The sequence below is a fragment of the Halyomorpha halys genome, unplaced genomic scaffold (genome assembly GCF_000696795.3).
Source record: "Halyomorpha halys isolate HHAL.00 unplaced genomic scaffold, Hhal_1.1 Scaffold172.1, whole genome shotgun sequence".
NCBI lineage: Eukaryota > Metazoa > Arthropoda > Insecta > Hemiptera > Pentatomidae > Halyomorpha > Halyomorpha halys.
Window position 1 is genome coordinate 1,137,138 of NW_027113242.1, and position 19,239 is coordinate 1,156,376.

At 32.7% G+C, this 19,239-nt stretch overlaps 3 long non-coding RNA genes and 2 other non-coding genes across 7 annotated transcripts in view; 4 read left to right on the top strand and 1 right to left on the bottom strand.

The window, feature by feature from the left end:
- The window catches only part of LOC136796614 (uncharacterized), a 557,216-nt gene that overhangs the window by 465,985 nt on the left and 71,992 nt on the right, over positions 1–19,239 (top strand). The gene's annotated exons all lie outside the window — the stretch shown is intronic.
- LOC106679022 (uncharacterized) lies at positions 4,918–8,130 on the bottom strand. Of its 2 annotated transcripts, XR_010844360.1 has the most exons (3): positions 7,814–8,099; positions 5,251–5,286; positions 4,918–5,174 (listed from the first exon to the last, which is right to left on the bottom strand). It is a non-coding gene; the product is annotated as an uncharacterized lncRNA (long non-coding RNA). The 2 variants fall into 2 exon arrangements; XR_010844359.1 differs by having other exon boundaries at positions 4,918–5,286; positions 7,814–8,130.
- LOC106679024 (uncharacterized) lies at positions 7,549–10,705 on the top strand. 2 transcript variants are annotated; one of them, XR_010844362.1, is made up of 4 exons: positions 7,549–7,719; positions 8,407–8,529; positions 8,619–8,787; positions 10,453–10,705. It is a non-coding gene; the product is annotated as an uncharacterized lncRNA (long non-coding RNA). The 2 variants fall into 2 exon arrangements; XR_010844361.1 differs by having other exon boundaries at positions 10,467–10,705.
- TRNAV-AAC (transfer RNA valine (anticodon AAC)) lies at positions 15,002–15,074 on the top strand. The gene has a single exon. It is a non-coding gene; the product is annotated as a tRNA-Val (tRNA).
- TRNAV-AAC (transfer RNA valine (anticodon AAC)) lies at positions 15,780–15,852 on the top strand. Its single transcript has one exon. It is a non-coding gene; the product is annotated as a tRNA-Val (tRNA).

Consider the following 19,239-nt stretch of genomic DNA (forward strand, 5'->3'; position numbering starts at 1 on the left):
ACAGTACACCCTTACAAAGTACTGCACAGTACACCCTTACAAAGTACTGCACAGTACACCCTTAAAAAGTACTGTAACGGCACGGATTTATTCATTTTTAAAAATTTTAATCTCCCATCAAAGAATAATATAATCTTTAATTATCAAATAAATCAAATGGTATCCTATATTTATTATATCAACAGTCCACCGTTTCGGCCAATTTGGCCATCCTCAAGGAATAATCTTTAATACAAGAATAATATAATATTTACTTTAAATATCAATATAAAAAGGATTTTTTATTTTTATTTTTTTTCCTTTAAAAAAATATTTATTTATGCCGACGTTTTGACCTGAGTTTCAGGTCTTCATCAGGGCTAAAGAACAAAAGAGATAACACCATCATTTAGAGAAACATAAAAAGTAGTATTTCTTGTATACTATTTCTTTTCAATTGTATGTTTCTCTAAATGATGGTTGTTATCTCTTTTGTTCGTCGGCATACATAAATATTTTTTTGTTTATTTATGTTTTTCTTTGCTGACTGCACCTCCCAATCATCTCCAATCAGTAATCTACGGTCAACTATCTAAACCTCATTAAAGTTTTTATATCTGGGAGGAGCCGTCGAAACAAATCACATGAATTGTTGTGAGCTGTGGCAGTCAGTTTACCAATTTAAAATGGTTATTAATATTAAAAGATTTCCACTTCTCTGTAGATCCCTAAGATTTTATGACATTAGTACACGCCCGGATTGGGTGTGATATAATCATTTAGCACCCATCAGAGAAGGTTTTGGTTTATTATGAACAATTGTTATTTTTATTTAAATAATTTATAAGTTCCGAATTATTTGGGCTATCTGATTGCTATAATCATTTTCCACGATATTTTCAGTGATAGATTATTTTTTAAAGAATTTCTCTGGAAATGATATTTATATTTTTCTCTTCTTATAGTTAAATACAGATACCTCTTTTTTGTTGAAACGAAATTTATTCTTTAATACCCCTTACATAAACAGGTGATATTAATCATTAAATAAAAAATATATATATGAATTTCTAACGGCTGTATTATTTTGAAATTTGTGCCCTGAAATGTATATTTTGGAAGCGCGCTTGGTCCAAGATTACCCAATTAAGGGTACCCAACTTACGAGGCTGGGTGGACACCAGGAGGGTTCCAGAACCCACAGGGTTAACTCACGGCTACAGTGTATTAAAAACAATTATCTACCCAGCCAAATTCGAACCCGAGTCCTTGGAGTTAGTAACATCGTGCCTTACCACCATGCCACTGTACTCCCAATGATAGGTCAATAAAATTTAAGCTCTGTAGTTATTGTGCTATAAACTGTATAAATGAAATTTTTTGTTGCAAATTGGAGTTATACCTGACTATTCCAGATATTTGAATCTATATTATATAAGTTTAAAAATATATGTATTATTGACTAGGTAAAATTTAGCTGGACCATTAAATTTTAATAATATTTACAATATATAATTTAATAGGACATATAAATCTGATTTATTAAAATCTGACCAAGAAGGAGACACGGGCAAAGTGACAAAATTGTAAAAGTACTCTTACAATCAGCCATATTTTCCAAGAATGCTTTTCTACACTACGGGGTAAAGTTAGGATTAGGGTATGGGGACAGGTGGATTAGTAGCCCTGAATCTTAAATTTAAAGAGTTCAGAATCTTGGGTTTAAAACCAGAAAGTAATAGTAATAATAATAATAAATATAAGATATATAAGGAATATCTAGGAAAATAAAATATGAAATTGTCGTTTCTGACTATGGGTTTTACGACCAAAAGTCCTAACAAACAACAACCATTCCATATCCATTTTTATAGAGAGGTTTTTTATTTTATTTTTGCTAAAATTTAGTTGTATTTCATGTAGCTCATCTTGGATGAAAACAAAACTTTTTCTTTTTTACTTTATTCATTTTATTTGCAACTATACATAATATATTACTACCAGCGAATGAGATGTTTTGTAGACAAAAAACAACAATATGATGAAGGTTGAGGTCATCCAATGAATGATCAATTTTATAATTGAAATTTAAAAATCAATTTGACTATTGCAACATTTACTAGACAAACGGTCTAAATTGCCAATCCATTACAAAACACTGATCTACATGACTATTATAAGGCCTATCTGGACATACGGAGTTGAGCTTTGGGGCTCCACTAAACCATCAAATTCCTCCAGAATCCAATCCTTACAGTCCAAAATCCTTCGTAAAATCCTTAATGCTCCTTACTTTGTCACAAATCAAGTCATCCATCAGGACCTCAATATTCCATATGTTGCCGATTTGGCCAGAACCAGATACCGTCCCTTCCATGATAAACTTCTCAACCACCCAAATCCACTTGTTTCTATCCTGGCTTCTCCTTCATTACCTAATAATCCTCCTAGGCGTCTGAAAAGAAGATGGCCTCGAGATCTTCTTCTCTAGAAGGATCTATAGGGGGTAGATTCTCCACATGTTTTTATCATGTTACTATGTCACCTACAGCAAATTTACTTGTTGTATATATGTGTATACAGTTGTAAATATCAATAAATAAATTATTTAAAAAAAAAAAATCAATTTAAGAGGTCCCTATTCCAGCTCCTTGGAAACGTCTCATAACTGGTAAGTCTCGTGTTGATAGTCCTTGAATTAGAGAGTTATTGTTTATTAGAAGTGTGACGCGAAATCGTTTATATAGTGACTTAATGGTTGTTTGTACGTAAGAAGTTTGTTATTCTTTGTGTAAGTTCTTGTTACTGACGTAGGGGGGGCGCTCCTGATCAGTCTTAGTAATTTTTTGGTATATCCGTAAATTTGTGCAGAGTAAGTCCAGATTAACATGTTCTTGATCCTCTGGTAATTTAGTCATCTCTTCTAACGTACTTTTTAACTCAGAATCTTACCGCCCGTGCTGGTCAACTCGCTTGGATTACCGACATCTTCCAAGCAGGTGTGTTTTATGTTTCATTCTCTTTTTCTTATCTTTCTGTTACCTCCTTCTCCTTCTTTATTCTTTACTTGTTTTTCCTTACCCTCGTTATTAGTCTTGTTCACCATATATATTATTAATGTCATATTTTCTAATTGCTTAGTCTTACTTAGCTTTTTATTTTTTTTATTTATTCTAGTATTTTAAATACATATTTCATTAGTTAGATATATTTTCTTTCTATTTGATTTTCCATAACTTTAATTTTTAAATTAAAATATTCATATTTCTTTGTTTATTTGCATTATATAACATTTTACTTTTATCTTATTAATTGTTTAATTTTACTTACCTATTTAATTACCTATATATACATTATATTTCCCTCTTCTTTAATTACTTTATTTTTATCTATTTTTATTCTGTACAATTATTTACCTTAATAATTGTATATACCCTTTTATTCCTTGTACAAGGAATTGTATATACTTTAATTTCACAAATGTAACAACTATATAATTGTAATATTCATAAGTGTATCATTTGAATAAATAAAGATCACAATAGAATTTGCTGATTCCCTGAAGGCTGTCGTCTTACACATAATACCTCTCGGCGCTTAATAGCCCAGAGCCTGGACTAGGCCAAAACTGTATGGCCTCAGTGCAATTGCCGCCTAACTAGAATCAACTCCATTGGAGGCAGAAAGCAGCACTGTACATAATGGATCAGTACATCTAATATTATAATTTTGGAGTAGTATATTATCTTTTCTTTCTCTGCATCTCTGGATCTCTCCTCCTTCCTATACCTTTTATCCTTTTGTAACGCCCGGTGGCTGACACTCAGTCTAGACCTATATACCCCTTCCTATCTACAGGAATAGCACCCGGTAGGACGAAGTTACTAACCTTAGAGGACTTAAGGAGGCACCCGTACGGCTCATCCTATATATTCACCTCCTAACCACCTCCCCTTACCTTAGAACACGCATTGTCGAGTAGCTTAATAAAATGAATTGGAGTCAGCGAGATTTTCTTTCTTTTTAAATTCAGATTTATTTAGATGCAGGAAAAGCGCTCTTTGATTTGTGCCTAAAAAACGACACTGCACGGGTTGGCCACAAATTCAGGCCAACTTGTACCACAAAATCCAAACAACCCAGCCACACGCTTGCGCAAGCGAGAATTCTTCATTATTGGGTAAACATGTAGAGGCACCTTTACAGGTTCTTTCTCTTAAGAAAATAAACTTAAAAGTTGTAATGTTCCTGAATGTGAAAATGTCCAGAATACATAAAATATTATTATTTTCTAAGCATTTTTAGCTCAAGTACTTTTAGATCTCTCACGGTATATTCCGAAGTAATTTGAATAATCAAATTTAAACATTGCGCGAGGCTTTCGGGCTGAAGATCGAAATATACATCCAATGGAGTGACTAAACTATTACATTTATTATATGTTAGTATTTTACGCTCAAATCATTCCGACAGTGATTCGGCAAGAGGGATGCGCTGGGATCTTTTGAGCTCTGCTCTACCCCTCACACGTGGGAGAGTGGGCTCAGGAATCCTCAGGTCGAGCATTATGTTCATTTTGTTTATTATTATGTTTGTATATGTTTTAAGAGAGTTTTTTTTTTCATTCATTTATTTATTTTATTTTATTATAGTATGTATGAGATCATTCATCACTATTACCTATTGCCCACAACTGTGTGGCAGATTGTAATATCTATAAATAAATTTTAAAAAATCGTTCCGAATCGTCTGGAATAATTTGAGCTATCAAAATCGAAAGTCGGTTGCATTGTATAATACAATCTGACAGCCTTAACTCTTTACTCTTCTTTTGGCTATGACATAGTTGGCGAAAATAAACTTATAAATCAAAAGATCTTCCCAAGTGTCATGTGCTTTGTGTTAAGAATATCGTAATGAACAAACAATGAAGTGAAATATTCTGAGCAAGGTTTTATTAAGCAGTTTACATATTATTTCTTACTTGAAAACGATTTTCAATTCAATATTTTATTCTATCAGATAGAACTCCACAAAACCGATGCAGATGGCTAACAGTAAGATGTAGAGGATCCATTTATATGCACAGAATTTATGTGTTACTACCGATTTGTCTGGTTCTAGCTTATGCGAGCAGCTATAGCAACACGTATGGTCCTTCTCAGGACATTTAGACACGGGCGCAAGGCTACATACTGTAAGCAGGAATGTTTCGTTAGTTATTTTAAAGAATCAGCCTTAGTTATTTAGATAAAGTATTTCAGTTCTTACAAACAGTCCCAATTCCATTTGTTCCATTTCTTGTACCTGAAAAATAGGAAGGAGAGGAAGCACGTTAAAAATAAATAAATAATACTAAAACTGTTTTAAGTAGTAATCTTATTTCAAAATGAAAAAAAAAATATGATACAGTTATTATATTTATTTTGAAACTAAGTCAGTATTCTGGAATAAGTAAACTTTTAAACCAATTTATCTATTTAATACAATTATCAAACAGTCTGCTGTTCGCAACATATTTTCTTTTTGATGTTATTTTTCTTTTTTTTTTTTTAAGTATTATTACTTTAAAAACAACAAAAAAAGTTTTTATGCCTCATAAGCTACTTGCTACATTTTAATTTTAATCAATGATCATTTATTTCGGAATTTTTTTGGTTTTGGGTTTGTCCAAGTGATTTCGTGGTGGCAAACGTTCTCCCGCCGACTTCAACTCAATGGGTTGGACTTCTTCTTAGGTTGGATAAATTTCTTATGATTCATTATGTTCGATATCTCGAGCTACTGTGGGGGGAGGGGGTAAGAGAGCTTCTTCTCCTACAGGCAAACTCATGGTATATGGGCCTTCATGATTGAATCTAACCTTATCTTGAATAAGTCTTGGTTTCGAATGATTACTGTAACTTTTATCGGCTGTATCGAGGTATCTTACTAGTATATTTGTGATTTAGTCTAACAGTAACCAATAAAAACAAACTGAAGGTTTTCAGAGACGGAAATTGAATTTCCATAGCTCATTATTAGTATATCTGGCCTCATATCTTTAGTCATCCATTTTTCTTGATATCGCAATTAAAGGTTCGATATGATGTTCATATGTGAAAGAAGCCACAAATTACCTATTAGAAGGTAATTTAGAATTATTTAATTTAATTTAAATATGTATCTTGTGGGAAGATAGTCTGGGTGGTTGTTAATAAAAATACCAAAATAGTAGAAAAAAACTGTTTATTGTTTACCAACGTTTTGTCCCACTTTCTAGGGCTTGGTCAGTTAGGGGTTAGTGTTGGTTTCGATCAACACCGCCGTGACGAAGCCCAAATGAGGCGAAACGTTGGTTAAAAATAAATAGATTTTTCTACTATTTTGGTACTTTTATTGACCGCTCCTCGGACAATCTACTTCATAGGGTCAACTATATTCTTCAAATTTAAATATTTATCCATTACTTTTAATATATATTAAATCCTATATTTTATATGAAGTACGCCTTCAACTGAAGGCCAGTCGCAAATTCACTTGTGGTTGGCTGTTTGGATTGTAGTGGACTGCATATAATTGGTGGTGATGAAAAAATGGAACATGATTAAATGAAAAGAAAATCTATTGAAAAGTTACAGGTGGTGTAGCGAGTGGCAGAAACAAAACATTTATTGCTAGATTGTGTTAATTAATTTAGAATAATTGGTCAATTTATTTAATGATGTGATTGATGATTATGATGTATGATGGGAACTATTTTGAATTAGGTGGGCGTACTCTATTCTTCCTTGAAAAAGGAACTGCTGGTGGCAAAATAAAATGGCTCACTTATGCCCCGTTTCTTCTTCTTCCCAAAGCGAGCGCTGTAGGAGGTAAACTTTGGCTGTTGGCCACATGGGACGCTAGCAGCACCTGCATTATGGGAGCCCCCTGCAATTCAGCCTTTCGGTTCCCAAAACAATTCACATGGTATATTTAAATTTTTTATTCCTAACGTTTCGTCGAAATCGGTTCTGTAATTAAAAATACCGCCGCTTAATAGTTGTATATTTGTCAAAAAAAAATTTATATATTTTTTTTTTGACTAATTCTATTGATTGGGATCCAATCTACAGAGTTGAGCAAAAATTAGCTATAGTTGAAACTAACAACCTTATTGATGAATTAACCATTGATATATAATTATCGTATCCATGGCAATTTCAGATTTTAGTTTCTGGATTGGGATTACTTATTAGACCATTGAGTACAAAAAAAAATCCAATAAAACTAAAAAGAGTTACAAGCTTCTGAAAACATTTTATTTTCACGTAAAAACGTATTATTTGACAAATTATTTTACTATATAAAACACTAGAAACTTTTAAAAATGGGCTTTACTTTGACTTGGTTGTTGTAGTGCCACATAAACCGGTCTAAAGAGTACGTTAGTAGTTTTGATCATACTAACAATAAACAAAAAGTTAATTCTTTTTGTTTCATCACACTACTGCTCAGAGAAATGGAGAAATAACAACATAATTAAAATTTGCTTAGATTTGAACCCATGATTGTTGCCATGACAACTTCATACACGTGGAGGCTAATTCAGTGTACAAACTTTTTTATGAGTTTAAAAGAATTGTGTGAAAACATCATTTTAAAAAAAATAAATTTGGAGGTTATGACAGTGTAAGAAACAGAAATTTTATTGACTAGTCAAAATGAATATATTTAACTCAGTCCCTCTAAAATGATTGCAAGGAGGTTATCTTCATGGTGAGACTAAACAAATAATATCATTCTTAAATTTTTAAACACTCGTCAGTGTTGTGATAAACTTTCAGAACTTAATATTACGTTACTTCCTTACCAGTTTTAATGTGATGGTAGCAAGATTTCCCTTCCTTTGTCTTGGTTGCCCGAAACATTTTCAAATTCCTTTCTGTATTCTGACACAAGCCATTCCAGTTGTAATGATGCAATATTTGCCTACAGCATAGATACCTAGCTGCCATCTTGATTTTGGTTCATCCAGCCCCGAGAAGAACATCCTGTGTCGGGGGATTTTGATTGTTTCATTTGACTTTTATTCCATCGAGTTCATTCGAAACAACAGGGTTCGTAATTTTAATGTGAAAACATATGTTTATACAAGGTCGTGTTTTCCCAGAAAATAGTTGATTTCCATTGAAGTACCGTTTCCAACATTTTCACGTACACTTTGTGATTTTAAGTTTATCTGTGGACGATACTTTTTTTGTTCTGTAATATCTGCCGTGAATCTAACTTGGGGCCGTGTGACCCTCCTGAGGTAAACGCCGCCTCTCAATTGTTGGTACCTTTTATTCGGAAAACCCTGGCAATTCTATCCATTTCTTCAAGACCTCAAATTCAAATTATTTTTATTAATTTGATTGTAAATTTATTATAATACATCTAAAGTAAACTTGTTTTTATTTTTAGCATTTGAAATTTAATCGAAGAACAAGAACTTTTTTTAATAAAAGAAGGAGAAACATCAACATTAGCAAATCGGTAAATTTTGATTCTTGATGATCAACTTTGTTGTGTTGCCTATTCCAATAAGTGAGTAGTCTGGCAGTAACAGTGCTAGAAGGACGTTTGTTCCTTCTCTTGCATTTTTCTTATATTTTCTACACAATTGGTATTTCCAGTTCCGAACCTAGGACAACTCAAATAATAGCCAAAAACCCAAGAACTCACCTGAAGTTTTTGAAGAATTTAAGAGTTAATAACCTAACCTGTTAAAGGCAGATTTTTTTGAAAATAATTTAAAGAAAAGACAACTTTTTTCTAGAATGGTTATTGTATTGAAATTATAAGGTTTGTAAGTGAATAATCATTACGATATACTTTAATATTTATTTGATAGCCCAAGAGCCCCCACATTAAATTAAAGATTAAAATCATTTATCACAGTCACCTTCTTTGTTAAAAATTTATCACAGCAATCTATTTGTTGACAAAAAATCACCTATAAGTAGGTAATTAAAAATATTTGAATTTAATTATTTATCCATTATATTTAATTTATATAAAATTGTTTATTTTATATTTAAGTCCTAAATTTAAAATAACTAACGTTAAATCGAAATCAGTTCTGTAATTAAATAAATTCTCTTTACATTCGTGAATATGGCAATGTAAGAAACTTTTTTCATTACCTGTGCAATTTTAAGTTCTTAGTTGGTCAGATAAAAATTTCTATGGCATGATATATCAGAATTTACTTATAATATAGCATCGATCCTCGAAGATGGATCAGAGGCCATTTTGAGTATTAATTAGGGCTGCCAATGGCACAGGTATTGGCTTGACTTATTAGACTTTAGCCTGCCTGCCTCTGTAATTGATTAAATAATAAATAATATATCCTGGGTCTGTGGCAGCTGAGCAACTGTGCATTTCAAGGATGTTCATCATCACTGGGAAAATACAAACCCTAATATTCACTTACGTCGTTTTTATTCATATCGATTAAAAATATCCAAAAAGATTTTAGCAACCAACTTATATTTTATTTTCATTAAAACACACACCAGGAAAGCCGTGTAGACTAGGACGATTGCTATAGAGAATGAAAGGTAAGCAATGTTTTTTTTTTTACGTGGTCAGTAGTTTGGATTGGTGACCGCTCGTGCCGGAAAATTCACCCTCTACCTTCGGGTTTGAGTCCCGTCAGCCTACTGATGGCGCTCACGCCGACCGGTTGTAGGACTGGTGACCTTAATCAGGAATCTCGTTCTGGCCCTACGGGATGTCAAATGGCCGCTCGGAGGTGCGGTCCATGGACGATCTACATCAGGGAAAGGAATATAGATTCTAGAGCTCTTGCTGACCCAGAGCAATCACAATCTGTGGCTCTAGGCCGAATCGTTACTATCTTTTCAGTTCAAATGGCTGTCATTTTAGGTTTTGAGGAAAATAAGAAGAGGCGGGGTCACTTTAATTGGGAAAGGACCCAATAATCTACAATTACTAGTGCCATTTGTGGTACAAAACAGAGCAACTGCCACATCATGGGTCTAATCCCAAACAAGTTGGAGCCTGAAGACTCTCTGGATACCTCTGGCCTATCCTGGCTGAGTCATCAGCCGGCGAAGATACAAGATGTCCAGCTAAGGAACACAGGGAGCAGAGAGTGACACTGGGGGGGGGGGGGGCACACATCCTGAAGGTCGGTATTTCAGCACCACAGACCCATCCCATATGGGGCTCACAAGTAAAGCATTTATTTCATCTACTAAATACGAAGTGGTGACCCATCTCATTAACCGTGTCATCTCAACAAAAGTTCCCACAATCTAACTTTATTTTAACTTAACTAGCATTATTATGTATGATCTTTTGTCTAACCTCCCTCTCTACTACTCATTTCAATTTATTAATTTAATTAATTTCTATCAATCTTTTTTTTATCTTTGATTAACCCCCTTCTGAAATGGATTACCCTTAATTTGACCCGAGCGTTACTTCCCTATAAAACAGGTGGCGACTTTTAGGTCAAAACACTATTCTTGAACCTGGGTAATCCGATTGGAAGGACACTGCCGAATTGTCTCTAAAGTGACAGGTTATGGCGCTCTGGGAAGTCTACCGCTGTCCCATAGATACAACTCCATGGATCGCAGCAACGTGAGGTTCGAATCCCTCATCAGGGCTATCTGAACTCCCAGAAGCATTTATGTCTTTAAGAGGACTAAAACTAAGGACCGAAGATCTTCAGTCTGCAGAGCCAATACAAAGTAAGGGTAACTGACACCATTCTTCAATGGATGTTATGTGTGCCTGCAGTGTTTGTGATGCATTAGTTGGGTCGTTGTTTACAGACAGTATACATCTATCATCAGCGTATGTTGTTAGGACTGTGGTGGGTTCGGATGTCAGCTGTATAAACCGTATAAAGAATGGGACCTAAGGTACTACCCTGAGGAATACCGGCGGACTCCGAAAAGAGAGATGAGTAGGCTAGGCTATGATTTACTTTAAAGGTTCTATCAGTGAGGTAGGAGCGGATTATAAGGAAATATGTTGGGGGTAGGAATTGACGAAGTTTATAAAGCAGACCTGGATGCCAGACTCGATCAAAAGCTTGTTCAACATCGAGGAAGACTCCCGTGTAGTACATACACGTACATAGACACTGTTGTATGGTAGAACAAGATGTTCTAAATCCAAACTGGTGGTCAGAAATAACATGATATGAGTCAAGGATTGGATAGAGGCGAGATAGAGAGTTTTTCTAGAATTTTGCCCATAATGGGCAGGAGCGAAATAGGACGGTAGGAAGATAGATATTCAAGTGGCTTGGAGGGTTTGGAAAACATATCTCAGGAACCTTAGAGAGGTCTATTAGGACTCAAATTAAAGCTAGGTTAATGTACGATAAAGTAGTTTATGATGTTCATCTTCGTAGCAGTAGTAGTTTTCATGATATTTAACAAAATAAATTCCCAATATATTGATTTCTAGTTGTTCGGTCAACAATTTGGATTTATGACAAAATATATCATAGAAACCATTTAACGTACAGATGTCAGCCAGCGCACAAAATAAAGGTAGTTTAACCTACTACAAACTAGTTTATGACACATCTTCGTAGGTGCAGTAGTGTTTATTATATTCGAAAAAAAAAATTCACAAATCTTAATTTCTAGTTGTACGGATAAAATTGTTGTTTTTTGAATAAAATATATCTCAGGGACCAGAAGATCTACATATGTTCTATAAAGTAGTTTTTATGACATTTCAATATGAATATGAATTTTGCAAAAAAATATTTTGTTCAAACAAATTGGAATCATTTTATTTCAGCAAATATTATAAAAACTACTACTCCTAGGAAGATATACATAATAACTTACTTCATAGCAAATTAAAATAGTTTTAATCTGAGTGCTAATAGATATAAGTTCGATTTATACAGTAAAAGCAAAACATTCACTAAAAAATCAGTTGTTAGTGAACTTATACTCTGAAACCATGAGACATGTATATTTCTATTATCACTTAAATTAAAGCAAGTTTAATATACTATAAAGTTTATGGCATTTATCTTATTATTAATATTTCTAGTAGACATTTTAACAAATATCATAAAAAATACATCTCCTTTGAAGGTAAACGTCATAAACTACTTAATAACACATTAAACTGGCTTTGATTTAAGTGCTAATAAACATCAATATGTCACATCGTTCCTGAGATAACGATTTTTCGCTATAAACTCACGGACTACTGATTTTCCAGTATATTTTTTATGAAATGTTACTTTTAAAAATACTGTATCTCGCGAACTATCGAATGTAAACAGTTAGGGCTGATATTTTAGTAAAGTTACTCTACTTTAAATTATGTTTTCTAGTGTTGTAGGTAGTTTTAACAAGATAAAACTTAGTACGAAAAATTATTTTTTTAAACGGTTTGAAACAGTTGCTACTTTGTATTCCCTTTAACTATTGTTGGCCTACTCATCAATTTTGACTAGTAATTATACATAGTTTTCATTAAAGTAATCTAAAATGGGGGGTGGAAGTTTTTTTTTACCCCGGCTGTTGTATTACTGACTATGATTCTGATTTTTTAATATTATTATTTAATTATTGTCAAATTAATATTAAAAGTTTAAAATTCCCCTTTACAGCGGCTTTTAATCTTTTAGGGACTTAACTTTACGTGTCGTTGTTACTTTACATTATTAAATGTAAATGATGAGCCTTTTCGCTCAGGTTGGGATGAGTATTTAACATAAGGTTAATTTTGTAGCAGGCTCTCTTAGCTGACTCTTTAGAAAAGGCTGTCTTTTATTTAAATTGCATTAGCATCTAGATGAGCGCACCTTCAGGCTTTAATCGAAACTAAATTGGCAACATGTTTCCTCTTAGAATAAAATGTCTCACTGTTAATGTACTTACAATTTATTGAATAATTTTAAATTGAATTCTACATATAACAAATTAGGAATTAAAGATCCTACTAATAAGTAGGATATATACTAATTTCCTATTGATGGATATATTGACTTTTCAAAGGATACTTCTCAGTTGATTCACCTCAAATTGTAAGATATATTCAAAACTCTTTTTAAATCACTCTTTTGATCGAGTCTGGCACCCGGGACTTCTTTATAAACTCCTCGTAAATTCCTACTTCCTAAATACTTTCTCATCATTCGTTCCTTTCTCATTGATAGATTATTCCAAGTAAACCATAATGGTTCTTTTCTTCCCTCTATTATCAGTCCGCTGGTGTTCCTCAAGGACCAATCCTAACACTATCCTCACCACGTATGCCGATGACACATGTGTGCTCGCAGTTAATAATAACCCATTAATTGTATCCCAAACTCTCCAATCTTATATCACAGCCCTCGAAGAATGGTGTCGTAATTGGAGAATTAACATAAATTCCATCAAATCACCTTTCCCCTTCGTCGTAAACTTACCGATTGCCCTACAGTTTCATTTACTAATGTTACTCTTACCCCTATTGAACAGATCCGCTACCTTGGACTATATCTGGACAAACGATTAACCTGGAATCCTCACAACAGACTGAAAAGACAGGAAACTGCACGTCGATTTCGACTATTACAGCACTTACTAGACAAACGATCTTAACTTCCAACTCATTTATAAAGACTACATGACCGTAATAAGGCCAATCTGGACATATGGAGTTAAGTTTTGGGGCTCTACTAAACCTTCGGATTCCTGTCGTATCTAATCCTTACAATCCAAAATCCTTCGTAAAATCTTCAATGCTCCTTACTTTGTCACAAATAAAATCATACATAAAGACCTAAATGTTCCTTATGTAACCGATCTAACTCGATATCATTCCTTCCATTATAAACTCCCAAACCCACTAGTTTCTAACCTTGCATCCTCTTCCATTTCTGACAATCCTCCGAGGCACCTGAAAAGAAGATGGCGACGAGACCTTCTAATCTAAAATGTCATTAGAGTACTAACAATGGGTGATTTCTCTACACTTGTAACACTCCATTTTAACTAAGGTCAAATTTACTGATGTATTATATAATATACAGTTGTAAATTTCAATAAAGAAAATTGAAAAAAATAAAATAAAAAATTACCACTTACAGCACAAACCTTAAAAAATTAACGTAGCAAAAACCTTTTTTTTCCGTTGCCTTTCCCTCTCTCTAATTCTCATTTCCATGACAGAAATACGTTATTAGTTATGTTCATCACATAATATTATTGTAATATTTTCTAATCACTTTTTTTGTCTAATTTAACTTTATATCTGTTTCTTCATTCTATATTCATACTGCTTTGTTTCTTTGCATTATGTAACTTTATATTTTAATTTCCTTAATTTTATTATTTTACTTACATATTTAATTATTTAATTAATTAATTTTATTTTCCACTTCTTTCATTACTTTATTTTTATTAATTTTTATTCTGTACAATAATTAACTATAATCATTCTGTTTATATTTTCTCTTTTTGTTTTTTTGTATTCATTGGTTCTTATCTTTTTCTTTGTCCTTAGCATTGATGAAGGCTAGAAATTCTGGCCGAAACGTGAGCACTATTAAATAAGTGTTATCTTATTTTTGTTATATTCTGGCCACATCCCCAGCCATCTTCTCCTCATATATATTATCCATGGTCCATTATCTTCTCATCATTAAAATCTTTTAAGTATTTTCATTCTGAAATTTATTTTCCCTTTCAATTATCTTTATTTCCTTTCCATTTGTAGACGTTTCGGTGTTTCCTCTCATCATTAGGAATATAATACCTTTTTCTTTAGTTGGTAGTACTTCAAGCATTAATTTAAATTTGAAGGTCCCATGGCCATCTTCTTTTCAGACGCCTCGGAGGGTTATCAGGGATTGGTAAGGATAAAAGATTAAGAATTAATGGACAACCCAAAATTAAAATGTCAAATAAGGCCCGGGGATTTTTTTTTAACTAATAAAAAACAGAATCTATACACTCGAATTAGTGAAAATTTTTTCAAACTATTAATCATGCTATGGAAGTGGTACTTGAGTTATCCAGTTTTCGTGGTGTAGTGGTTATCACATCTGCCAAACACGCAGAAGGTCCACAGTTCGATCCTGGGCGAAAACATACCTTGTTTTTTTAACCTGTTACAATTTCTTGAAATATATACATTTATATGTATTTATTTACAAGTACACAACTTTATATATTTTCTAATATATCGTGCTATGTTATGTTTAAATTATATAATAATATATAAATTTTATATTTTATTTTAAAGTTATATAATTGTATATTATATTTTAATTATTATGTTATAGATTATATAATTCATTACCATATTGTTTACTATTTTATTTTATAATATACATACCATGTTGTTTTCATCGCATTTCTATTGATATTATCCTGCAAATTATTCAGTTCAAATTTTGAATTAGAAACAAGAATTTACTTTTCCATTTATTCGACGTAATTAATTAATTACTATAAATTTCCATTTTATTTTATCCATTCTATAGATTTTATTTTACATATTTTTAGCACATACATGTACGTCGTCTTTGTAATTAATAAGTTATCATTTTTTCCTATTTCTCAAGTCTCCTTCCTTTATTTTTTGTTAGCATGTAATGATTAAATAATACATAAAAAAAGAAATTACAAACTAGTTGTACCAATTACGGCCCAGAAGTAAAATGTGAAATAAGGCCCACCGATTTTTTTTTTTAATTATTAAAAAACACTATCACACTCGAATTAGTGAAAATTTTAAAACAAAATTCTTTCATATTATTGATCATGCTATGGAAGTGAAACTTGAGTAACCCAGTTTTCGTGGTGTAGTGGTTATCACATCTGCCTAACACGCAGAAGGTCCCCAGTTCGATCCTGGGCGAAAACAGTTAAATTTTTGCGGACCAATAATAATTTATTTATGTGAAAAATAAACGCCTTGAAAGAAATATATTGATATTTCATTTATTATATTTTGATACTTTTGAATTATTCATTATTGTTTAAAAAGGAAAACTCAGTTTCTCAAACTGGTTGAACGGTTTTTGATCGAAAAACAATTTTTGATTCGAAAAAAAAAATTTCGAAAGGGTGGTACGAGACACTGGATGAACTGATGCAGATAATCACTAAATAGACTGTATTTCAATGGCAACCACTAAGCGCAAAAACTATCGAACCAAATTTTTTGACTATTACGTCTTCAAGGCCCTAGAAGGTTTGGTGATTATATAATATATTGTATATATTATAAAAAAAAAATATATATATATATATATACATATATATAGTTAATATATCAGTACAACTGCCGGGGAGAAAAAAAGGAAGTTATCTCATCCTAATTTTTTATTATTTTAATGAAAAATATATTTAATTGCTAGTCTAAATTGATGAGTCTGCCAAGTATAGGTATGAGAAATAAAAAATGGTGGCTGTTTCAAAACGTTAATAAAAATAAGTTTTTCTTCCGGAGCTCTATATCTTTAAAACTACCAACAAGATAAAAAACCTATCTTTAAAGTAGATTTAATTTGCTAAAGCATAAGCTCTAATAGAGCAATTTACGTTCAATAGTTCCCGATATATAGCTTTTTAAAAAGCAACATTTCATAGAAAATGCTCTGAAAAATCAGCAGTTAGTGAATTTATTTATTTATTTTGATAAATTTATATTTCAAAAACCAAAAAGACGTACAGATGGCTGCGAGAATTTAAATTAAAGCTAGTTAAACATTTATAAGGTAGTTTATGACACTGATATCTGCAGGAGTCATATTTTTCATTATATATGCCAAAATAAATTGATTTATATTTGTTCGGACAAAAGTTCATTAGCAGAATTTATATTCATATGCGAATATCAAAAAAACTATGACTTCTGCAAAGATATGTGTAATAAACTACTTTATAGAACATATGTAGATCTTTTGGTCCCTGAGATATATTTGATTCAAAAAACAACCATTTTATCCGCACAACTAGAAATTAACATTTGTGAATTTGTTTTTTCAAATATAATAAACACTACTGCACCTACGAAGATGTGTCATAAACTAGTTTGTAGTAGGTTAAACTACCCTTATTTTGAGTGCTGGTTGACATCTGTACGTTAAATATGATATATTTTGTCATAAATCCAAATTGTTGACCGAACAACTAGAAATCAATATATTGGCAATTTATTTTGTTAAATATCATGAAAACTACTACTGCTACGAAGATAAACATCGTAAACTACTTTATCGTACATTAAACTAGCTTTAATTTGAGTCCTAATAGATATCAGTTAATAACGTGGAATCATTCTCAAATGGTTTCTCTAACTACTGATTTTTCAGCACATTTTTTATGAACGTTGCTTTTTTTTCTCCTCATGGGTTCTTGTACTATATAAAGTTTGTATGCTACACGCTAATTTCAGAAAATACCAATTGGAAAAATTATTATTGTGTTCGACAGACCATTATTTGGGGAAGGGATTAGTGTTCACGAGTATACCACACTTCCCATAGAAATCGAGCTCTTAGCGAGGTGCTAAGTTCAAAATGTTGTGGGTTCGATCCCAACTAGATCAACCAATATTTATTATGTTTTATTTTTACATAGTAAATTCTACATGATTTACCAGGCCATACATTGGGGATGCCAGAGGTAAAAAAATGGATTAATTGCAACTTAATCATTTTTATACCAAACAGAGATAATCGTCAAAATATAACTTATTGGGAAATCCTATAAATTATTCGTTTCTCTTGCAATTCATTTCATATGTCAGGTAGATATTTATTAGGAAAATATATTCGTCCAAATAAATTATTTTTCAAGTTCTTGAAATTGTTCATTTATAAGAGCGGAGAAAGCCATTACAGGAGACACTTGTGGCATATATTTTAAGGGATAGATAAATAGGATAATTTTTTTTTATAACCTATGGGATGATGTATCCTATGATATGAGGGTATGTACAGGTTCAATTTCCACATGATGGTTGTACTATCTGCACTGATACAGGAGATGGTGAGGATATAGGCTGCTCAAATTGACAGTTCTATCTTCAGCTTGGACAGCTTTCATCCTGTGTTTCGGTATCTCAGCCCGGTTATACCTCATATCTGAGGCATTCCCACAATCGTATTCCGTATATAGAGGAAAATCTTATTGTTATTTATCTAATGTAAAAAAAAACAAAAAAAAAAACATAATTTTATAGTTAACTTTCATAATTGTGAAGTGCTTATTTAAAAAAAAAATAAAGGTAATGTTTACATCGGGTCCTGCTCGTGCTATACTGCAGGTATCCCGAGTGTAATTTTATGATTATAATTAAAATGTTATTAGTGTGGAAAAAGGGGGGCTAAAAATTGTGAGACTTTTCTGGCGATAACAACATGCATGTATATTTTCTGTTTTATTTATAATGTTAATTCCCTGGAGGGGCAAACGGGTTACTGAGTTAGTTCAGAATTACTATCTATAATAGTATAGAAATAGAGCATTGGGGTCTCATATATATTATTGGCTTATCTGAGTGAATGACGTTTTCGCCACCGCGGTAACGTCTTCCAGCCACTTTCTCGTCCAGTTTGTGCTGTGGTCGAATATGGTGAAAACCATGTGATCGCCTGGTGTCTGAAAAAACGTCTTTTTCTCTCAGAGGCTGGCCAGCGTGTCCTGGACTGTGACGTGATGGTAGGGGTAGGCCAGATCCTAGCTTGCATAGTGCATAGGCTGGGGCGGCATTGCAGTCACAACGTCTTTGGGGCCTTCCGGTGTCCGAGGAAAGGGGGGCATCAGAAAATGAGACCCCCGACCCCGACTTTATATAAAACCAAAAATTAACCGAAAAATTCGGATTACTTAAGTCCGACAGGTAATATACACTATTATATTTTCCCGAAGAGTTTGTTTGTATGTGTTAATTTCAGAACCTGCCAATCTGATTTGAAAGATTATTTTATGTTGAATAGCTCGGGGTGAGTTACGATCCATGATCGACAGGGTTAGACGTGGAGGTAAACCTTCCTTACATGGGCGTGGCCTTTTTGGCTTCACTTTTGGTTTGAAGCAAATTATGGTTATGCCACCCTCCTGGTTAGATCCATAGTTTTTACATAAGGGTGTGGTGGAAACGTAGTGTGGGGTTATCGCTATGTCTACTAGGCTGAGCTAAGTGTTTATGTAAAATAGATTTACTACTGCTGCTATTATTATGAATTTTTTTAATTCTCCTCTATATTTATTTGAGTATTGTATTATATATTATATACTATAT